This window comes from Benincasa hispida, chromosome 1 (assembly GCF_009727055.1).
Source record: "Benincasa hispida cultivar B227 chromosome 1, ASM972705v1, whole genome shotgun sequence".
Classification (NCBI taxonomy): domain Eukaryota; kingdom Viridiplantae; phylum Streptophyta; class Magnoliopsida; order Cucurbitales; family Cucurbitaceae; genus Benincasa; species Benincasa hispida.
Genome location: NC_052349.1, coordinates 31,341,115 through 31,365,067, shown reverse-complemented (window position 1 = coordinate 31,365,067; position 23,953 = coordinate 31,341,115).

Genomic DNA, 23,953 nt, shown 5'->3' with positions numbered 1-23,953 from the left:
AGTTAATTAAATTAATTAATAATAATTAAATATCTCATAGTTAATTGAATATGCTTTAGAATCATATTTTAATACATCCCTCTCTCATAACATATAGTTTTAATTTAATTAATTTAATTTAATCAAATTAAATTAAATTAATAATTAATTAATCATAAAATTAAATATCGCATATTTGATTTAAACTTATAATTGAATCACATTCAATTCTTTTTTCCTCATATTACCTATAGTTTTAATGTGTAATAGACATTAATTTTACCTATAGTTTTAATATGAATTCTATCCACATTAAATTTAATATTTGAACCCCTTCAAATATTTAATTTTCCCATAAATTAATTTTGACTCAAATTCAAATAAATTTATATTATAAAGTTTCATTAAAATATAAATGTTGCATTATAATATATCACCATACATTTTATTTGTTCTTTTAGTAAATTTAAACATTTCAAATTACTTTAATTACCTCAATACTCTTTATGAGCTACTAGCGTACCTAATGAACCTACAGATCAGAAGCTCTAATGATATGAGATTAATTGGCTAAACTTATTAACCAAGTTAATCAATATTTGTTAATTGTGAGTATACTCCACTATAGACCCATAGTTGCACTCTTCTCATTGTAGATATATTTCTATGTCCATGGATATTGACCAAATAACAGCAAGTTAGTCCTTCCCGAGTGTTGTAACACCAGCTGGGTCAAATTATCATTTTACCCATGGGTTATCTCTATATCCTTAAGTATCAGTGCTCCTCTAATGAACACCCTGTTTGTAGTCTAACCATTTTACCCATTGGTACATTATTACTTTGCTAAAGTATGATTGGGTTTAAAAGCAATTCACTAATAAAGAAATTGTTTATATTTTCATAATGACTAGTTCATTCATACAAATGTTGGCTTCGAATAAAATAACTGGGGACAATTATGCTACATGGAAATCAAATTTGAACACAATACTAGTGATAGACGATTTAAGGTTCGTTTTAATAGAGGAATGTCCTCCCATCCCTAGCTCAAATACAAACAGAATTATTCGGGAAACATACAACAAATGGACGAAGGCAAATGAGAAAGCTTGTGCCCACATCCTTGTAAGCATATCTGATGTCTTAGTGAAGAAACACGAAAGCATGTATACTGCCAAAGAGACTACGGAATCTCTATGTGGGATGTTTGGACAACCATCTTTCTCCTTGAGGCATGATGCTATCAAATATGTTTATAACTGCCGAATGAAAGAAGGGACCTCTGTTAGAGAACATGTCCTAGACATGATGGTCCATTTCAATGTGGCAGAGGTAAACGGAGTTGTCATAGAGGAGAGAAGACAAGTCAGTTTTATTCTAGAGTCTCTTCCCAAGTTCTTCTTGCAATTTCACACCAACACGTTAATGAACAAGATAGAATACAACATGACTACACTTCTAGATGAGTTACAGGCTTTTTAGTCCATTTTGAGAACAAAATGATAAGGAGCGGAGGTAAATGTTGTCGCTGCTGAGAAAAGAGAACCGTCCTCTAAAAATCTTGATGTTAATTCTTCTTCTAAGAATAAGAGTATTCCAGTGAAAAAGAACAAAGGAAAATGGAAAAAGAAAACTTCTACTGGCTGCAAAGGTAAAGCCAAAGCTACAGACAAGGGAACATGTTTCTACTGTAGCGAGGCTGGGCACTGGAAGAGAAATTACCCACAGTACCTTGTAGAGAAAAGAGCGGAAAAAGAAAAACAAGGAAATTAATTCCTGAGGATTGCTCGCAAATGAGATAATGCTCTAGGTTGCGAACATGGGAGAGTATCTCATTAAAACAAGTAGGAGATCTTGAAGTTGCTGATAGAAGATGAATCCTTTTACTTTTGTTATTGTAATAAAAGTTGTTTTAGCTTTAGTAAAGGACAAGTTGTATAAAATCTTTTGTTGTAAATGAAATGTTCATTAGCAAAAGATATATTTTTATTCTACTTTAAAGCAATAACTATGTTAAAATCAACCAAGATTAAGGTCATTTCAAATATTTAGATATTTAAAATGACTGAAAAACAATAAGGCAAAAGATGTATTCTAGTACTTATCTTTAGTAATTAAGATTATTATCACATCATGTCTTAATGAGGTTAAGAAGGTTAAAAGTGGTCATCTAAATAAGCTAGAAGACAAATCTTTTAACTTTATGTGTGTCTTATCTTGAAGATAAGATTATCAAAATTTTGAGAACCAAAGAATCCTTAAAAGCATGTACATTCAGATCTTTATGATCTGGTGAATGTTAAAGCATAAGGAAGGGTGTGAATATTTCAGTAATTATTCTAAAGTATAGTTATATTTACCTAAGTTGTAAGTTTAGAACACTTGAAAGGTTCAAGGTTTATAAAACTTGTTAGGTAAAATAAGCGAAACACTTTGATTAGATCGAAGTAGAGATTACAGAGAAACAAAACTTTAATTTAGAGTTATGGTGGGTGTAGATCTACATTTTTAATGTATGTTATGTGGTTTTGCACTTTGGACGTTTTTTAGATTGACATTTGGAATTTTGCTATTTTAATTTTGATTTGGTTAGTAAGGACCTATTGTTTTTTGTATAATTTTATTGCAATTGAGTATGTAATTCATGTCTGGGTCGCTCATGATCAAGTTTTGGCTTCAATTTGGTGAAAAATTTAGAGCAAGAATGGAGAATTTTGGCTGAAAGGGTGAGACAGAGCAGACTTCTGCCTTAGAGGGTTGCAACGCTCGCCTTACGCTATAAGGCAGAGGGCTCAACATCGCAACGCTCCAGCCACAGCATTGCAACGCTGCATAAAGAGTCACAATGCTATGAGCAGCGTAGTGTACACTACAACAAGAAGGACGCCAGCGTCGCAACACTGGCGGAGAGTGTTGCGATGCTTCGGACATGAGGCATGCATGTGAGGACTGATCTAGACCGTTGGTTCGAGCCTTCCAAGCGGTTTAAGCACCAGCTTTCTTTGGGTTTCTAATTATTATTTGTAATAATCAAGTATTTTGTTGTTTTTTTCATTAATTGAACTAATATAAAGTGTTACATTAATTTAATTAATATTTTCGGATGCCAATCTCGGACCAAATGTTGCTTTTAATTATACATGTGATGTATAGTTTTTTTTTTATTATTATATGTCATATTGTATGTCATATAGAAAAATAATCCTACCATAGGATAAAATTAATTCATGCATCATCTTAATATAATTGTTATATTAAAAGTTGCATGATTCTTTAAGCATGCTCATGCATCATATGCTATAAGTGTTATAAAATATGAATGCATGCACTAATAACATGTTCATGCATCACTTTATATTATAAATGTTATAATATATGGTTTGGATGAATGGAAGCATGTTATTTTATTTTTATTACTTTACTATATAAATGTTATATATGATGAAAATGGAAATGCATGATGCATGACACCACTTTAGTAAATTATAAATGTTATAATTTTAAAATATGTCATTAGATGCATGTATAAGTTTTGATTGTTTCATTAAACTTTATAATTGTCATAAGTTAAATGAAATTAGACTTAAAATCTATAATATAGAATTACATGCAAACATAGGTTAAAATCTTTTTTAAATAGTTTAAAATTGATTTCACTATTAGACCTATGTTGATAAATTTCTAATATGATTAGAAATAGATTTAATCTTTTAATTAAATTCAATAGGATTAAATTGGTTTTAATTAAAAGATTAAAGTTATAACAAATTTATCTATGAGGGACCTTTGTCTTATGAAAGTTCTATCTAGGTTGGGGTATTTAAGTTGATGAAAACAGAATACCTCTACCTATGAACTAACCTGAAAAGTGAATTAGATAAACTTTCTATATGCATGCAGTGAGTGATTAATATTTATTAAAATGTTTAATGAACATAAATCAACATTGCTAAACTATCTAACATAAATGTTACATTGAGAAAAATTAACAAATACTTAGTAAAAATTATTAATCGAATTTTTCTAAGTTAATCAACCATAGGTAGAACACTCAGTGGGAGAAAAATATTGTATATGATACTTCAATTTCCTTTTACGTTTCTCCTATATAGTTCACATCGTAAGATCTATGCTCAGCCTTAGGGCACCTTTGCTTGTGTCCCCCTATGGGTGGTATTTGCATAGGTCAATAATGAGGTGAATAGAGAAACTGTTTATAGTAAGTGGGAGAGGACATGTGTCAACACATCCCATAGTCTCCTTCATTAGTTTGCAGTAAAATTTCATGCTCGGCATCAAGACACCTTTGCTTGTGTCCCTCTATGGATGGTATTTGCATGAATTTTTACTTAAACTACAGAAATGGATAGGATTACTTTAGTTTTTACCCCAATCGATTTTTCCCTACGGTTGGTTCACTGGGGTAGAACTCTAGAATCTAAAATGAAGGGTTCTACAAGAAAATGTTAAGTTAACAATTTCTAGAGCAAACAATGGTAACTAATATAAGAATAAGAGTTATTTTGGTGTAATTATTAGTTGAGATTGTTTCAATTCAATGAAGAGGTAACCTTTATTCTGACTCACTGAAGCATCATTACAGAATAGATGTCATGTAGGTAATGCATGTATAACTTGATTGGTTGTTCAATTAGGTAATGCATGTATAACTAATATAAATAAATTATATGGTTTCGGCAATTTCATTATGACGAGCGCTATATTTAACTTGCTTTCCGCTAATAAACTTAACGATGATAACTACACAAGTTGAAAAAAATTATTATTAATACCATGTTAATAATTAATGACTTGCGATTCACCCTAGATGAGGAGTGTCCTCAAGTTCTAGCTGCCAATGCAGCCCAAAATGTTTGGGAGGCATATGAGCGATGGGTCAAGGCAAATGAAAAGGCTCGAGCATATATCTTAGCCAGCTTATCTGAAGTTTTGGCCAAGAAGCATGATTGATGCTTATAGTTCGTGTGATCATGGAGTCCTTGAGGGAAATATTTAGACAACCGTCCACATAGCTCAGCCATGATGCTTTAAAATATATCTTCAATGCCTGGGTGAAAGAAGGGACATCTGTTTGTGACAAGTTCTCAACATGTCGGTCCACTTTAATGGGGCGAAGATGAATGGGTCTGTCATTGATGAAGGCAGTCAGGTTAGCTTTATGTTTGAAAATCTACTTAAGGTTTCTTTAGTTTCATAGCAACGATGTTATGAACAAGCTTGACTACAACCTAACCACCTTGCTCAGTGAACTACAGATGTATCAGTCTTTGATGAAATTCAAGTAATAGAAGGGTGAGGTAAATATTGCCTCATCCTCCAAGAAGTTCTATAGAGGTTCGACCTCTGGGACAAAGTCTGCATCTTCTTCTTCCAGTACCAAAAAGTGGAAGAAGAAGAAGGGAGGTTAGAAGAAAGCTAACCCTGTTGCTGCCCAGAAAGGCAAAAAGATCGCGGTTGCAAAGGAAGTCTGTTTCCATTGCAACTAGGAGGGACACTTGAAAATGAATTGTTCCAAGTATTTGGCAAAAAAGAAGAAGGCCAAACAAGGTAAATATGATTTACTCGTATTGGAAACTTGTTTAATGGAGAATGTTGATTCTACCTAGATAATAGATTTAGGCGCCACTAATCATGTTTGTTCTTCTTTTCAAGGAATTAGTTCTTGGCAAAAGCTGGAGACTGGGGAGATGACGAATCAGGTTTGAATTGGGCACGTCGTCTCAACTATGGCAGTGGGAGGATTTCATTTAATTTTACATAAATTAGGGATTTCATTTAATTTTAAAAAAATCGTATTTATTGTTAGACAATGTATATGTAGTTCTTGATTTGAAAATGAACTTGATTTCTATAAAATGCTTACTTCAACAAAACCATTCTTTCAGTTTTAGTATAAATAAAGTGTTTATTTACAAGAATGATGCTTTTATTTGTTCAGATAACCTTGAAAATAACCTTTATGTACTAAGGCCATTAGCTCAAAGGCCCTTCTTAATACTGAAATGTTCAAAAATGCTATAACTTAAAATAAAAAACAAAAAAAGTTTCTCCTAAAGAAAATGCCCGTCTTTGGTACCTAAGACTAGGTCACATATTGAGAGGTTGGTTAAGAATGGACTTGAGTTAGAAAAAAAATTCTTTACCAGTATGTGAGTCATGCCTTGAAGGCAAAATGACTAAGAGACCTTTTACCGGAAAAGGTCACAGAGCCAAAGAACCCTCAGAACTTATATATTCAGACCTCTATGGTCCTATGAATGTTAAGACAAAAGGAGAGTTTGGATATTTCATCACCTTCCCAGATGATTGTTCAAGGTATGGGTATGTTTACCTAATGCAACATAAGTCTAAAACCCTTGAAAATTTCAAAGAGTACAAGGCTAAAGTTGATAATTCCTTAGGTAAAATAATAAAGACACTTCAATCTGATCAAGGTGGAGAACATATGGATTTGAAAGATATTTGATAGAATATGGAATTGTATCCCAACTCTTAACACCTGGTACACTTCGATAGAATGGTGTATCAGAAATGAGAAATCGAACCTTGTTGGACATGGTTCAGTCTATGATGAGTTACGCTCATTTGCCTGATTCGTTCTAGGGTTATGCAGTACAAACTACAACCTATAATTTGAAATGTGTTTCATCCAAAAATGTTTCTGAAACACCTTTGAAATTTTGGAATGACAGTAAAGGTTCTTTACACTAGTTCAGGATTTGGGGTTGTCCAGTATATGTGCTTAAGTCTAATCCTAAGAAATTTTAACCTTGTTTAAAACTGTGCCTATTTGTAGGCTACTCCAAGAGAACGAGAGGTGATTATTTCTACGATCCTAAGGATAATAAAGTGTTTGTGTCAGCAAACGTTACATTTTTAAAAGAGGACCACATTAGGGAGTACAAACCGCATAGTAAGATAATATTAAATGAATTTTCCAACAAACCTTCAATAAGAGTTGTTAAAGATCTTAGTACATCAACAATGGTCACATCCACCTCAACCATTAAGTAATGTTGTGAACTGATAAAGATCGGTGAAATCCGAGACCATTTTTGGCCAAAAATGGTGGAAAACAAATGTACAGAAACTGGAAACATAGAAGATGCTGACATTAGCCTTAGTTCAGCGGTCTGACCCGACCCGATTTGAGAATTTTTGGTCTGATTCTTGAGCGGCTGAAGTTTTTTAGAATAAAATTTGTAAAATTAATGTAATTTTTTTTTTATTTAGTTTTATCCTATGAGCCAATTAACCGATTCATATGCTATTTAAATGCTTTATGGATGTCATTTAAATATAGTCTCGCCTTGGGTTAAGCATGCTCATGCATTTTTATATATTATAATAATATAATTGTTATGTTAATTTGATGAAATTAATAAAGCATGAAGCATGTAATCACATTGGTTAAATATAAATAGTTATATTTAATGTAATGTGTAGAGCATGCTTGTGGATTTTCATGTTTAACTTAATATAAGGAGATATGTTAATTAAATATGAAAATTAAGATGCATTGAACATGATATATCCATAGTAATAATATAACTGTTATATTATATTCATCCAATGCATTTTTATGGTTTAATTATTTAATTAATTAGAATATGGTTGTTAATTAAATTAAACCATAGAAAGTATGATTATAGGGCTTATTATTAGAATTTGAAAATAGTTTTAAAAATTAATGATTAGAAACTGTCAATCTATAATCAAGAATTGCATGCAAACATAGGATCATAAGATAATGAATTAATTTTAAATTAATTAGACCTAAGATCATTTTAATTCTAATAAGATTAGAATTATTTCTTACTTAGTTTTATAATAGTTTTTAGGGGTGGACAGCAAAACTGCATAAACAGAACCGATTTGTAAAACCAAACCGATTTATCAACAAAAGTGAAAGTTTTGATTCGATGCGGTTCGCTGGAATGTTAAAACCGAATTTAAACGGTTCAGTTTGGTTCCAAGTTTGAAAATCGGTTCCTAAACCGACCGGAAAATCGTTTAATATAAATATAAAAAATATATAAATATGTATATATAATATATATAGTATATATACGTCTAGGTTCGGGGGGTCGCCGTCTGCATTCAATTTCATCTCTTCGTCTTCAGCCTCAGCGAATCAGTTCAGTGAAGACTTCAGTTCTCCCTGGACATCGATGACCCATTCCATCTATCAGCTTCCATTTATCATTCCACCCATTCCATTCCGTTCACGACCAGGTTTCAGCTTCCATCTCTTCACCTTCCCTCAGTTCTCCCTCCGTCCCTCGACGTCAACAACGACGGTTTCAATTCCATCTCTCTTCGTTCAGGTTTGACGTTTCATTTTCCATCTCTTCACCTTCCCTCAGTTCTCCTTCTCCCTCGACGTCAACAGTTTCAATTCCGTCTCATCTTCACCTTCCCTCAATTCTCACTCGACAGAAGATTCCAATTTCTTTCCACCCATTCCGTTCGGCATTCAGGTTTTTGCTTCCCAGTTCCTTCTCATTTGACTTTATGTTTGAATTTTAAAATTTGCTTTAAATAAAAAAAATGAATATGTGGTGGAGGCCGAGGGAGGAAATGGAATATTTGAATTTTGAGTTTAAGTAAATGATTTTCATAGAATTTTAATCTCATTTACTTTGATGGTAATAAATTTTCTCTCTATTTTCCACTTTATAGGTACCATCACAATGACCTTGAGCAAGAGCAATGATTCCAATGATGATGTTGTTGTGATGCCACCACCACCACCACCACTATGAAAAGATGAAAGCGAGGAGACAGTTTCAAAGCATGTAAATGGAAGAAAGAGGAAAAATTCATCTATGGTATGGGATCACTTTACTAAATGTTCTAAATACAGTGATGATGATCCACATGCTAAATGTAACTATTGTGGTATGGTGTATGCATGTCATCTTAGAAGGAATGGAAATTCAACTATGAGAATGCATATTGAAAACTACTGTAAAAAAATCCTTATCAGATTAAGAAGTGTAAGTTAGATATAACACAAAGTAAATTGGTCGTTAAGAAGAATGAGAGTATTGGAGATAGTTTACATTCATCCGTTAGTTATAAGATGTTTACTATTGATAATGCTCGGAAACTACTTGCTAAGATGATTGTAATAGATGAGTTGCCATTTAAATTCGTGGAGAACCAAGGATTTAAGAGGTTTGTGAATGAGACTTTGACGTTAGTAGAACTTAATTTTGTTCTTCCTTCTCAAAAAACAATTGCTAAGGATATTTTAGGAATATATGATAACACGAAAGAGAAGTTGAAAGACATTTTTGTGAAACAAGAATATAGAGTGTCACTCACAACCGATACGTGGTCATCAATCCAAAATATGAACTATTTAGTTTTGACTGCACACTTTATTGATAAAGATTGGAAATTACATAAGAGAATTCTTAATTTCACCCAAATTGAAATCATAGAGGGGAGACGATAGGAAAAGAGGTTGAGAAATGTCTAAAATAGTGGGGTATTGAAAGGTTTATGACATTGAGAATTGATAATGCTTTGTCAAATGATACTGCCATTGCTTATTTGAAGAAGTGTTTTAAGCATAGGTTGGTGTTAGATGGTGAGTTATTGCATGTTCGATGTTGTGCACATATATTGAACTTAATTGTATGCGATGGCCTAAAAGAAGTTAATGATTCATTGGTTTGAATTCGAGATGCCGTGAGATTTGTTAGATCTTCTCCTGCTCGACTTGCCACATTTAAGAAGTTTATCAAAGATCAGAACATAGATAGTAAAAGTATGTTGTGTCTTGATGCTCCAACTAGATGGAATTCTACCTATTTGATGTTTAAGGCAGCTATAAAATTTGTAAAGGCATTTGAGAGGTTAGAAGACTACAACACAGTCTACATGAATGAGGAGGAAAAACCAACCACTAGGGATTGGGAAATTGCGAGAATATTTACCAAATTCTTGTCAGTGTTCTATGAAGTAACTATTACACTTTCAAGGTCTTTGTATATTCCTTCCAATACAGTCTTCCATGAGATTAGTATTGTTCATAATTGCATAAAAAAATATTCAAGTGCAACTGGTCCTATTGATGTGTTTTTGCAAGAAATGGCAACGAAAATGCAAGAAAAGTTTGATAAGTATTGGGGAAAAAAAAGATAGAACAAATTTATTCTTGTATGTTGCCTTTGTTTTGGACCCTCGTTATAAGATGAAATTTCTTTTGTATTTCCTAAATCAATTATTTGATGTTGATGTGGCAAAAATCGTAGGAAGTAAGGTAGAGGTTGTTTTGAGAGCATTATTCAATGAATACAATTTGTCACTGTCAGTTGCTAATAAGGGTCAATCTTCATGTATCATTAAAAGTTCTCCATTTAAAACTACAAATACAAGTGCTTCAGAGGTTTTCCATTTTGATTTTGAAGATTTGGATGAAGATGATTTGCAAAGTGTGGATTCAGAAGTGGATATTTACTTTCTGGTGCCTCGTGTTAAATGTGAGGATAACTTTGATATCTTAGATTGGTGGAAAGGGAATTCTTCTAGATATAAGATTCTTAGCAAAATTGCATGAGATCTTTTAGTAGTTCTGGTATCCACAGTTGCTTCTGAGTCCACATTCAGCATTAGTGGGAGAGTAATTGATCATTTTCGTACCTCATTATCTCCAACCACTGTTGAGGTACTTGTATGTGCACAAAACTGGTTACGTTCTGAACAAATTAGCATTGGTTTATGAAAATACTTGGAGGAAATTGAAGATGAAGAGGAAGGTTCACATATTCTAAACATATTTATATATTTTTTTAAAATATTTATTCATATATTTATTGTAGTAACTACTAACAAGTTTATAATTTGTTGCTTAGTCTTCATAACGAGATTGAATGAAGCGGTAAATACAAAAAACAAAGAGAAAGAGAATAATGATTGACAAGCGAACAAATTTATTTGTATTGAATGGACTTTTGGAATATGTTACTATGTTATTATTAAGTGTTTGGCTTGTTATTTTCTTTTACGTGACTTAAACTTTGAAGGTAGTTGTTTGAAATTTGTGTATTGTGTACTTTGTAGAACTTTTTAGTTTTTAACTTTTTATTGTAGTCATTTGGACCTGTTCTTATTGGGGATTGATATTTAAATTATGTTTAGAAAATTTTATAAAATAAAAAAAGAGAATATACAAATTTCAAAAAAAGGAAGAAGGAAAATTAAAGGCAAGAGAAAGTGGAAGGAAGAAGGAAAATAAAAGGCAGAAGAACAAAAAAAAAAAAGTTTAAAAATAGGAAAAAAAAAAGAAACCTATTTACGAAACCGAACCGAGCCAAATATATTTGATTCGGTTTGGTTCGGTTCGAACCGCACAAACGATACGGTTTGATTTTATATATAAATGAATTCGGTTCGGTTCGGTTTGACCTCCAAACGAACCGAGCTGAACGAATTCCACCCCTAATAGTTTTAATAAACTTAGTAGAAAAAACATTACAATGATTATAAGGGAACTCTACTGGTTAGGTTCTGTCTAGGCTGGAGGTTTTTAAGTTGACGATTTACGGAACACCTCCTACTTGGGAACTGACCTTGAACTTGAGTTAAATTAATCATAGTTTAATGTTAGCATGTAATATCACTTGGTTAATTAAAAGGGTTTAATTCACCTAAATAGTGTAAAAACCTTGTTATAAGAGTTATAATAGGCATAAACTTCGATAGATTGACTTAGTCGGATTTATCCAAGTTAAATAACCCTAAACTACGATAGGACACTTTAGTGGGAGGAAAAATACAAAACAAGATATTTATATCAAGTTTTGCTCTATGTCCCTGTATGTTCATAACGTGAGATTCATGCTTGGCTTCATGTCGTCTTGGGCGCGACCTCCCTACGAAAAATGCTTGCATGGGTCAATAACAAGGTGAATGGGGAAGTGTCTATAGCAAGTGGGAGGGGGACACGTGTCAACGTATCCTTCGGTTTCCACCCCTAGGTCACATTGTGAGATTCTCATGATCTGCTTGCGTTTTATCTTGGAGCAACCATCCTTTGGAGGGCTTGATCATAGGATTCGGAACACAGTGAACTCTTGAAAAGGATAGGGTCTCTTAGGTTAATTACCAACAGTTTTGTCTAGGTTATCTCATTTTAGATGAGAAGTGGTTGATCACCCTACGGTGGCTGTAGCTCTAAACCCCTGAAGCATCATTACAAAAACTAAATAAATAGTTTATTATGGTTCTATAATTGTTTGTTTTTTGCTATGATTGAATAATTTGCAATTTTTTTTTCTTGTGTGATGGGTTAAGGAAAAGATAACTAATACAGTCAATATTTGTTTTTTATTTTCAGCAATTTCTTCCTCAATAATTGCGGTACTTAAAAATGAAAAACTAACCAGCGATAATTACTCTATGTGGAAGTCCAACTTGAATAAGATTCTTATTGTTGATGATTTGTGGTTCATCTTATCAGAGGATTGTTCTCCTACCCCTGCTCATAATTTATCCCAGACTATGAACGATGCTTATGACCAGTGGATAAAGGCCAATGAAAAGACCCATGTCTACATCTTGGCGAGCTTATCTGAAGTTCTGTCCTAGAAGCTTGAGGTCATGGTAATTGCGAGGGAGATTATGGAATCTCTCTAGGAGATGTTTGGAAAACTGTCCTATCAGCTCCACCATGATACCCTCAAATACATTTACAATTGTCGCATGGATAAGGGCACATCTTTTCGGGAACATGTCCTGGACATGATGGTCCAATTTAATGTAACTACAAGGGCATAACGGTTATTGACCCAGCTGTACTTACAAGCAATCTGTGAAGGGTTGTCGCATTGCTGATTGGTTAAGATGGACATATAATATATTTGTGGTAAGGAGAGTTCAACTGACGATCTTTAGTGGAGTGCCTGGCAGTTAACGAATGGTGGATCCTGTGACTAAAGAGTTTAGTCAGTTATTCACGTACCGTTGGAGTTTCAAGCTACAGGTCCATGAGGTCCCCTTGGTAGCTCAATGGATTCAGTTAAGGATCAGTTCTTGGTGTTAATTTGAAAGGTTCAAATTGACAAGAGATATTTTGATTATATATGATATAATCAGGATGATGTATGAGATACATCTAGTGGAGGATTGATGTAATTGAGATTTACATTAAGTACCATGGAATAGAAAAAGAACTATGGTTTATATGTTTCATGAGATGAAATATTAAATTTATAGGTTATAAATATAGTATGATAAGTTGGTTATGATTTATATTTATAATAATATTAATTATTGGATAATTAATTCTTTTTCTTTAAATAACCAATTGAGTGGGTGGTTATTGGATTCATAGTAACTGTGAGTTTAAAAGAAAAATGGTTTTCCTAATTTTAGTAGGATTTACAAACGTTGAAAAGTTTTTGTAAAAAGTTTTTTAAGTTTTCTCTCTCGCGCAAAAGAAACTCACGTAGTCGTCAAGTAAATACGGATTTACTAAACGACAACTGGACGAGCTAAACATGTAGTGGCGAGCTAAACAATCATGCAGTATTTATCAAACGATCGTATAGTTTTGTTAGACGATCGCGTGCCCAAAGTAAACGATCGTGTAGTGTCTATAGCGACAGGCCGAGCTAAACGATCGCATAGCTTTTGCTAGACGATCGCATAGCTTTATATAAATGATTGGGTATCGACCTATGCTTTGTTAGACGATCGCATAGCTTTATCTAAACGATTGGGCATCGACCTATATGATAGGTCTCCACCATCTCCCACTTGCCCAGTCGTGTACGCGATCGGTATTTCCTCCTTCGTCTGCCTCATACCAAATCTAAACAGAGCCCACCCTTTGAATTCTCACAATGAGAATACCAAGGTAACCTTGTTGGTGGTGTCAAACTCAACTCGACACCGTCGAGGTTTTCTGGAGGCCGTTCGTGCTGTTGATGAGGAGTTCGTAGCCGAGGCGATCGTTAAGGACGAGTGTGAAGAGTTCATGCTATGTTGTGGCCATGTAGATCGAGCGTTCGAGGTTGCTATTGTTCGAGCGGTCGTGCGTAAAGGACCATGGAGACGCATCTTCCATTGTTTATACAGTTTTTTCCTTTGTGCATTTGAGTTTTTCATGCTGTAATTTCTGTATGAATTGTATAACCGCTTGTTTGAAGTTGACTGTAAATGTTATGTTCATTTATAATTGTGATTTGGAATAATCTTGTTTCTGATGCTCATGGAAATCTCGAATCCGATTTTCTTCAGGAAGTATGCATTGGAACCAAGCGAACTCAAGAAGATACATTTCACTCGTGCACTTAACGTCAAATCTGAACTTGCAGTATGGGCAACTTGACAGGCTACGTCTGAGCAGATTAGAATGGCAAGTTGCTACAACAGCATATGGAACTTAATGCTATCACATCACAAGTTGTTGAATCCAGCGGCTATAAAAGAAGATGTTGCCCACCTGAAAAATAGTTAGTTAGAAAGTAAAAAAGTTAGACACTTAGAAGCAGGCAATAGCATCTCTATACAAAGCTAGTTCTTCAACCGCTTGTAAGCAGAAAACAAGTCCGGCCACCATTTCCACCACTGATTACGGAGGTTTTGCCAAAGTTAGAGATCGGGAGAGACGACCTTTAACACGTCTTCACCCCAGTCATAGCAGCAAGCACCTAAAATCAAGTCAAAGGGAGTAAGAGATTGACCTTGGCGACTTGACACACTTTTCTTTCCCTTATGTAGCATTTTCTTCCATTATTTGTCTTGATCGAGTTGGGATTCTGTAGAATTATTTCATTAATATTACTTTAATCATGATTTCATCAATCTCCACATCCATTTTCTTTCTTTCTTTCATCATGAGTAGCTAAATCCATTGTGGGTTAGGTGGAACTAAATGTTAATATGCTAAGTCACATGTATGTGCGTCCAGCTTGCTTGATGTATACTAACGATTTATGCTTAAAGCCATCTGATCAATCGATTTGAGTAGAAATAGTTAACTACTTGAGAGAGTAAGTAATTATGGAATGCATCAAGTAAGAATGTTGAGTAGCTTTAGAGATAAAGTTAGTCATATTGATCTTTCATATTAATAAACGTTATAGATAAGATAAGTATGGAAAACGCATCGAGAGATGTTAAAAGACTTAAGTAGAGAACAGAACCTGGATGCATCACACATGTATACTTAGAGATTACCATATAGTTTTTCCAACCCCACTTCATTTCATTCATTTCATACAAACTCGTTGTCTGTTACTGAGGAATCATCACATTGCATTCCAACACATTACATATTTTGTCAACACATCCCATTTCTCTAACTCTTACTCTTGCATGTATGCTGGCTTAGTTTAGTTTAGAATCTCAACACATATATCTATACTTAGATAACACTGCAAAAGATCATCTCACCATCTTACGTTAACACTAACTAATCCCTGTGTTCGACCCTGGGCTTGCCAGAATACTTGGGCTAGGTTTATACTTGGATCTAACTCAAGAAAACTTGTACGCAACTAAGAGCTTTGCATGAAAAATTAATCTTTATCTCCTAAGGCATAATCTCAAATTAAGTTAGAAAATGGCACAAACGCATACAAAGATTAAAAATGCAACACGAACCCGTCTATTCATTATATAGGTTTAACAGAAACCTTGATCGTCATATCTAAGGATTTATTGTCCAATAAATAGGCGATGGAGGATTTGGATAAAGATGAATGGATCAAAGCTTGAATCTCGAAATAGGGTGTAAGTGGTAAGGTGCAAACCTTTAAAGCAAGACTTGTGGTAAAGAGTTGTACTCAGGTTTAAGGAGTTGACTATGAGAATTCTTAGATGTGTTCCCTGAAGAATTACTAGGCTTACCGCCTAATAGGGAAGTGGAATTTACTATTGAGTTAATTCCTGGTACTGCACCTATATCCCAAGCACCATATAGGATGGCCCCAACGGAGTTGAAAGAGTTAAAAATTCAATTATAGGAACTTGTGGATAAGGGGTACATTCGACCTAGTGTATCACCTTGGGGAGCGCTAGTCTTGTTTGTTAAGAAGAAAGACAGTACTCTTAGATTATGCATAGACTATAGACAGCTATATAAGGTGACCATTAAGAATAAGTACCCACTGCCTCGTATAGATGATCTCTTCGATCAGTTAAAGGGAGCAACGGTGTTCTCTAAGATAGATTTGAGATTAGGCTATCACGAGTTGAAGGTGAAAGACACAGATGTTCCAAAGACTACATTCAGAACTAGATATGGACATTTTGAGTTCCTAGTAATGCCATTTGGATTGACAAATGCTCATGTGGTATTTATGGACTTGATGAATAGGATATTCCATTCTTATCTGGATCAGTTTGTGATAGTATTCATAGATGACATACTAGTGTATTCCAGTAGTGCGGAAAAACACAAAGAACATCTAAGGATGGTATTACAAACTTTAAGAGAAAAGAAGTTATATGCCAAATTTAGTAAGTGTGATTTTTGTTTAAATCAAGTCATATTTCTTGGGCATATAGTTTCAGCTGACGGAGTTAGTGTTGATTCCCAAAAGATAGAAGCAATAGTTAATTGGGAACGGACCCTGAATGTAACCGAAGTACGCAGTTTTCTAGGTTTAGCAGGTTATTATAGGAGATTCGTGGAGGGTTCCTCTAAGATAGCCCTTCCATTGACAAACCTGACCAGAAAAGATGCGAAGTTTGAATGGTCGCCAGAATGCGAGCATAGTTTCCAAGTGCTGAAACAAAGATTAGTATCAGCACCAATATTAACCTACCTACACCAGGTAAGGGGTTTGAAGTTTATTGTGATGCCCCGACAAGGGTTAGGATACATGCTGATGCAGGAGGGAAAAGTAGTAGCCTATGCCTCGCGACAGTTAAAGAAGCATGAATGTAATTACCCTACACACGACTTAGAATTAGCAGCAGTTGTGTTAGCTCTAAAATTATGGAGACATTAACTGTTTGGTGAGCGATGTCATATATTTACAGACCATAAGAGTCTAAAGCATATCTTTGATCAAAAGGAACTAAACCTAAGACAAAGAAGATGGCTTGAATTGATTAAATATTATGACTGTACAATTGACTATCACCCAGGTAAAGCAAATGTGGTAGTTGGTGCCTTAAGTCAAAAAACTAGATTAGCTAAAGCTAGTATTAATTCAGTGAAGGGTAGATTGATCTATGAGTTGTATAATGCTAGGGCAGCATTATCAATCGGTCGAAAAAGGAGGATTACTAGTTTTATTTCAAGTGTGTCCTACTCTTGTAGAAAATATTCTACGTGAACAATTAAAGGATTCTGATATGAAGAAGTTAGCTGAAGAAGTGGATAAAGGATTGAGGACGGATTACCAATTAGGAGCTGATAAAATGCTATTAAAAGAAGGTAGAATATTCATACCTAAAGATCTACCAAGGGAAGCAAGTATGAATTTGAGTTATTCTCATTTAAAGTTTGATATAGAATTGTTATGTGGTAGATAGTTTGGTTCAACATCTAGCTTAGAGATAGCTAGGTGAGGTATCATTGGATAAACTAAGGAATTGATATCAAAGTAGCGCAGTGGAAGCGTGGTAATAGACAAGGTTATAGGAGGTTACAACAGTGGTTGTTGTGAAACCTTAAACCAGAGTTAGTTTGAGTAAATTTCGAGGACGAAATTTTCTTAAAGGGGAAGTAAATGTGAAACCCAGATTTCTATTTTCCTTACTTAAGCAATTGATAAAAGGAATTAACTAAGTGAAAGTTAAATCCTAAGTTAAGGGGAGGGAAATTTCTATGTGTTAAATAGATTTTCCTTGAATAATTTAAGTTGAGCTTTAATTGGTAAAATTATAATGAAATTTGAATAATAAGTAGGTTGATGAGAAAGTTAGTGTGGAATGGTGAAGAAGGAATGGGGATTTGAAAAAGAAAAAATATGGAAATTGAGTTTGGGAAATTTCAGCTAAGTATAGAGAAGTTATGTGAAATGCGTTATGGATGAAGAAAAGATTGAGGAACTGAGAAAAATATGGGAAATTATTTTGGGGAAAATCTGGAAAAAACGTGTAGAAGTTTCACGGAGACAAACAATTCGCAATAGCTAAGAGCGAGATTGTTGAGTGTGAGATCAGCGAGATCGTTGAGAGCGAGATCATTGAGATCGAGACCAGCGAGATTGGAGAGGAAATGGGAGAAAGCGAGATTGGATAGAAAATGGGAGAGAGCGAGACCAGCGAGAAAGCTGGAGAGAGCGAGAGTGGAGAGAAAAGTTGGAGAGAAAGCTGGAGAGAGCGAGATTGGAGAGAGCAAGACCAGCGAGATTGCTGGAGAGAGCGAGAGTGAAGAGAGCGAGACCAGCGAGAAAGTGGGAGAGAGCGACATTGCCGCTGTCTCTTATACACATCTAGATGTGTATAAGAGACAGGATTGAGAGAGCGAGAGTGGAGAGAGCGAGACCAGCGAGAAAGCTGAAGAGAGCGAGAGTGAAGAGAGCGAGACTAGCGAGAAAGTGGGAGAGAGCGACATTGCCGAGAGTGGAGAGAGCGACACTGCTGAGAGCGGAAAGAGCGAGAGCGCCTATGCGTTAGCCTTGCTTTGTCCGATTCGAACGTCACGCCCACGCCTCGACTATGCATTGAACGGCCGAGCAAGCTTCTGGGCGATGTATTTGGATGCATTGGGGTGGATTATGCATTTAAAATAAAGCTCGAAGATGTAAGGGCAAACGTTAATTAAAATCTAGGTGTCCGATTAAGAGAAATTCTTAAACCCTAAAAAATTGTGTTGGATGCGTTTGGGAAGAACACATTGAACCAAGGTGAAGTCAGCTTATGTTGATAAAGAAAGGATTAAACATTTGGCTATGTAGCCAAGTAGGTGCTGTCAATCCCACAAGCAATTTGAACGCCTATAAATAGGGAGTTTGGATTTCATTTTCAAATCACACAAAAATCATAAATTTCGTAGAGAAAGTAGAGGGCAGTGAGGGTTCAGAGGAATGTGTCAATTTTGAATGAGGAGATCTTCCAATCTGCTCGTGAGTTTGGAGTGATTCCAAATCCATCTGAAACTCTGGAAGTCTAGTTTTTAGAGTAGGCTTTCGGAGGAAAAGGCTCAAAGGAACTGGGCTAGAGGTTGAGAAGAAGGCAGAAGGGTCAGACTATCAGATCAGTTTGGGCTAGTCTTGAAGATTTTAAGATTCCGGCCAAACCACGAGAAATTCTAAGCTGAAAGTTTAGGGTAAGATTTCTAAGACATTTTAGAATAAGTTTGTATAAGAAAGTATTTCCAAGTAAGGTTCGAAACTATGAATAATCTAAGTTGTAAGTTGAATCTGGATCTAGGGGTGAAAAAGGGACCCAAGGAGCTACTAGAGTGAAAAGTTCCTAAGATATCAAGGTGAGTGGCTAAAATATTTTCGAACTAAAACGTTTTAAACTGGTTTGAATACAAATGTTTTACAGAAAGCATGTTTGCGAAAATATTCTCATGCCTACTAGTTCTATAAAGTGGTTTCCAAGCAAGTTTGAATTGTGATTTGAACGCATGCATATTGTTGAAAAACTATTTACATATGTATATGTATTGATTTTATCCAACATGCATTATCATCTTTAAAGCCATGTTGTATATGTGTTATACTGTACATGTTTTAAAGAGAAAAGTTGTTTATAAATGATTTTGGTAAAATGCGATGCCGAAGTACAAGGAGAAGACATCCACCCAACTAGATACTGAAGTACAAGAAGAAGGTATCTATTGGTACTAAAGTACGTTTGAGAAGGTACCAAACCAACGGGATACTGAAGTATGTTGGAGAAGGTATCCTAGTAGCTCGATACTGAAGTACAAGGAGAAGGTATCTGAGTAGTAGTACCTAATGTGGCCACAGGTGAATAAAGTCAGAGATTGAGCAAAAGGTTTCTCTCTTGACTAACAGTTGGTGTTGGGATTATTTTACCAGTTATAAAGTACTTTGATTTGAGAAATACTTTTATTGTTTTATGTTTAAAACAGCTTTACATGTTTTACGCTTGGAAAACGTTTATGATGCAGTACAAGTACTATAAAAGTTTATGTTTCAGTTAAAAACTCATTACCGAAACCATGCATGAGAATTTACTATGTTTTCTCGGTCACTCACTGGGTGTAAGCTCACCCCGTTTTCAAATGTTTTTGTCCTTCCCCCCCACAGGTAGCGGTCAAATCCTCTGAAGACAGCTCAGTATCTGCTCTGCCACTAAAGGACGAAAAGACTTGTAACCGTTTTCTAGGTGGTTACTGTTAATATTGTACACATGTTACTATTGTTCATATAGGGACTAGGGTTGTGGGTTTTGGGACTTGTAAATCTAGTGTTGTAATGACTCTAAACATATTAAGTTTCTAAGTTAATAAATTGTGGGCCTACAACCGTCCTGTTGCATATAATTTGTATTTGGTATCAGAGTTATTCCACAAGAGTTTTTAGGCAGTAAGTGTAAGCTTAAGGGTTGATAACTGCTGCAGTCACGCCCTTCTCTATGCTAAGAGGGTGATCTGGGGGCGGGGTGTGACATATTGTAAGAGCAAATCGCTAGCTTTGTCTCAAGCATCATACATTGACAAATGCTTGTTAAATATTCGATGTAGAACTTCAACATAGGTTTGCTACTTTTTCAGGTACGAAGTTATCTTGTCTAAGGAACAGTGTCCTAAGACACCTCAAGAAGTTGAGGAGATGAGATGGATCCCCTATGCATCAGTTGTAGGCAGTCTGATGTTTGCAATGTTATGTACTAGACCTATGGTGGGGATAGTCAGTAGATATCAATCTAATTCAAGAATAGATCACTAGACAACCATTAAAACTATCCTCAAGTATCTTACAAGAACAAGGAACTATATGTTTGTGTATGGGTCTAAAGATTTGATCCTTACAGGATACATTGGCTCTGATTTTTCAGACTAATAGGGATTTTATGAAATCCACTTCAGAATCATTATTCACTCTTAATGGAGGAGTTATAGTTTGGAGAACACCAAGAATGGGTGCATCGCTATCCACTATGGAGGCAGAATATGTAGTAGCTTGTGAAGCTACCAAGGAGACTGTATGGCTTAGGAAATTCTTAATTAGTCTGGAAGTTTTTCCAGACATGTCAAAGCTCATCACCCTTTATTGTGATAAAAGCGGTGTTGTAGCTAATTCTAGAGAGCCTAGAAGCCATAAATGTGGAAAGCATATTGAGCGTAAGCATCACATGATTCGGGAGATTGTGCATCAAGGGGATATGATCGTCATGAAGATCTCTTTGAGACACAACGTTGTTGATCCGTTCACAAAGGCCTTCACGGCTAAGGTGTTTGAAGGTCACATGGAGAGTCTAAGTCTACGAGACAGTTCGCATCTAGTCTAGGGTAAGTGGGAGATTTTACTAGTAGCGTATTATATGCCTTAGTTTCTTGTTTTTGTATACTGTTGTGCTAGTTTGACTTTTAAATATACACCCCACTAGTTTTAGGACAAGTGGAAGATTGGTAAGGTTGATGTCCTAAATCTCGTGGTCTCTTGTATGTAATTGTATTTCTACAAAAAAAAAAATTATTTATCTAATAAAATAAGAGGTATTTTATTTGATATTTAGTTGCATTAACCCACGAAAACCAATAAACTAAGATCCAAGGTTATCAGTTGTAACTAAAACATCTATGTGGAGACATATAGGTGGATCATGTTTAAGTGATAACCTAAAAGCTTTGTAGTAAATGAATAAGGTTGGATACCTAAATGGATGTGAGAGCTAAAAAACGATATATCGAATATATTGTTAATCTCTGACTGAAGTGTTCTAAATATTTGAGTATTCTTTTACTTAGGTATATTCTAGCTAATTTTAAACAACCTAAGTCTATATGATTTATCCAAGTATAACGTTTATATTTGGATTTTAACCTATGATGTCTAGGTGTTAAACCAATTTTAAACCTCACACCACTCATGCAAGCTCATAAAATCGGTTAATAACGCTCAACAATTCGGTCATAATCCCCAAATATGAGGTATTACTTAAACCGTCAACTTAAGTACCTACAGTCTTAGACATGATTATAAACCGATTGAGTTTGTAACCGAATTTTATAAGATGATGACCTATTTTAACTATTAAAACAAGTTGTTAACCTAAGTGAGCATGTCGTTTAACTTTTTTATGGAGTTTAGTGTCTAATCCAATTTTATAATACCTTATAAAACAATAGACATATTTTCAAACTATAACATATATCAAAGGCATTCAAAATTAACATAATACTTATATTAATTTTAAGAACCCCTAAACATGCATACTGTATATTATAACTAACTTATAACATAATATTATGCATGCAATATGCTTTCCTACGGTGAGATTTTAAATCTAAATGGCATACTATATGCACAAACATGTTTAATTCAGATATAATATACATCACATATATAAAATAATTAAAATAATTAAACAACACCAATATGGTTCAACTTTGGCATCCTAAACAAGCAAAGTTACTAATTATTACAAAATCAACCCAAAAATAGCTTCAAAAAAGGTCTAGACCGCTTGACCCGATCCGAACCGGCCTCCAAATACTCCAAATGAGGCTGAATCGGACCAGATGTTGTTGAACCAGACCGGATGAAGACTGAAGCGGTCAAACCGGATATCCTCTCACGCAAACCGATTTGCGAACACGTGCCTTTCTGGACTGAGATGAACAGCGTTGCGATGCTGCATCCCAGTGTTGCAACACTTATGGAAATGATGAAAAGCATTGCAACACTTGATGAACAGCGTCTTGACGCTATTGGGAAGAAGCTCGAATTCTGAAAACTACAGCTCGACCTTGCTTGCTTTTCTCTTCAATTACAGCCTAGTTTGGACTCTATTGACTCTAATAAAATTACAGACTCTAGAGCATACATTTAAGCTCATCAAACAAGAGCAAATTACAAATTAAACTTCATAATTAAAGAGAATTCTAATGCCAAAACTGAATTTTCACCATATCAGTCAACCAAACATGCAATTATAACATTTCATCCACCATACTCAAATTAACGTTAATTGAGTACTTAATCATGCTCTAATACTAATTGAAAGAGTAAATTAATATGCAGTAGAAGAAATTAGAATCGATAAGCACTCTAATTACATTTAATTTGAGTTTTAAAAGCATGCAAAATAGTTTTCCGCTAAAGTAGGTTTCAATAGTATAATTACCTTTGATGCTTGCTTCTCTTCGTGAATTTGAACTCCAAAACTTCAGTGGACCACCACAAAGAGCTTCTCTACTATCCTCTAACTTGGATTTGAGAAGTGGAACTCATAATTGGAGCCAATTATGTGAAGGGTTGGAAAGGATTTGAGAGATGGAGAGAGAGTTTTATATTTTCCAGCAGCATGAATGAATCAAAGTTGAAATTCAACTTATTTATCAATTTTAACACTTACTTAAATATATGTGTGTGTATATATATATTTTTTATTTATTGTAAATTCAAATCTAAATTTGAAATTTAATTAATTAATTAATAATTTAATATCAAATATTAAATTAATCAATCTTCTAATTAGACATGAATCTTATTTATGTAATTTTAATATTTAAATCAACATTTAAATGTTTTAAACTCTCCAATTTTGTTCAATTTTCACAAAGTTAAACGTTTTAATTGCATCAAATACAATTAATTAAAACCCTAATTGAATTTGAACACTTCAAATTCAAAACCTTAATTTCGAATTTTAATATTTCAAATCCGCTAAATTCACTAATCCAAGATATAATCTTACGAGCTAGTAGAGGGACCTTATGGACCTACAGATCGTGAGTTCTAACAATTTGAGATTAATTGGTCAAACTCTTTTATACCAAATTAATCAATATTCATTAACTACCGAGACACACCACTATAGCTCGATAGTTGCA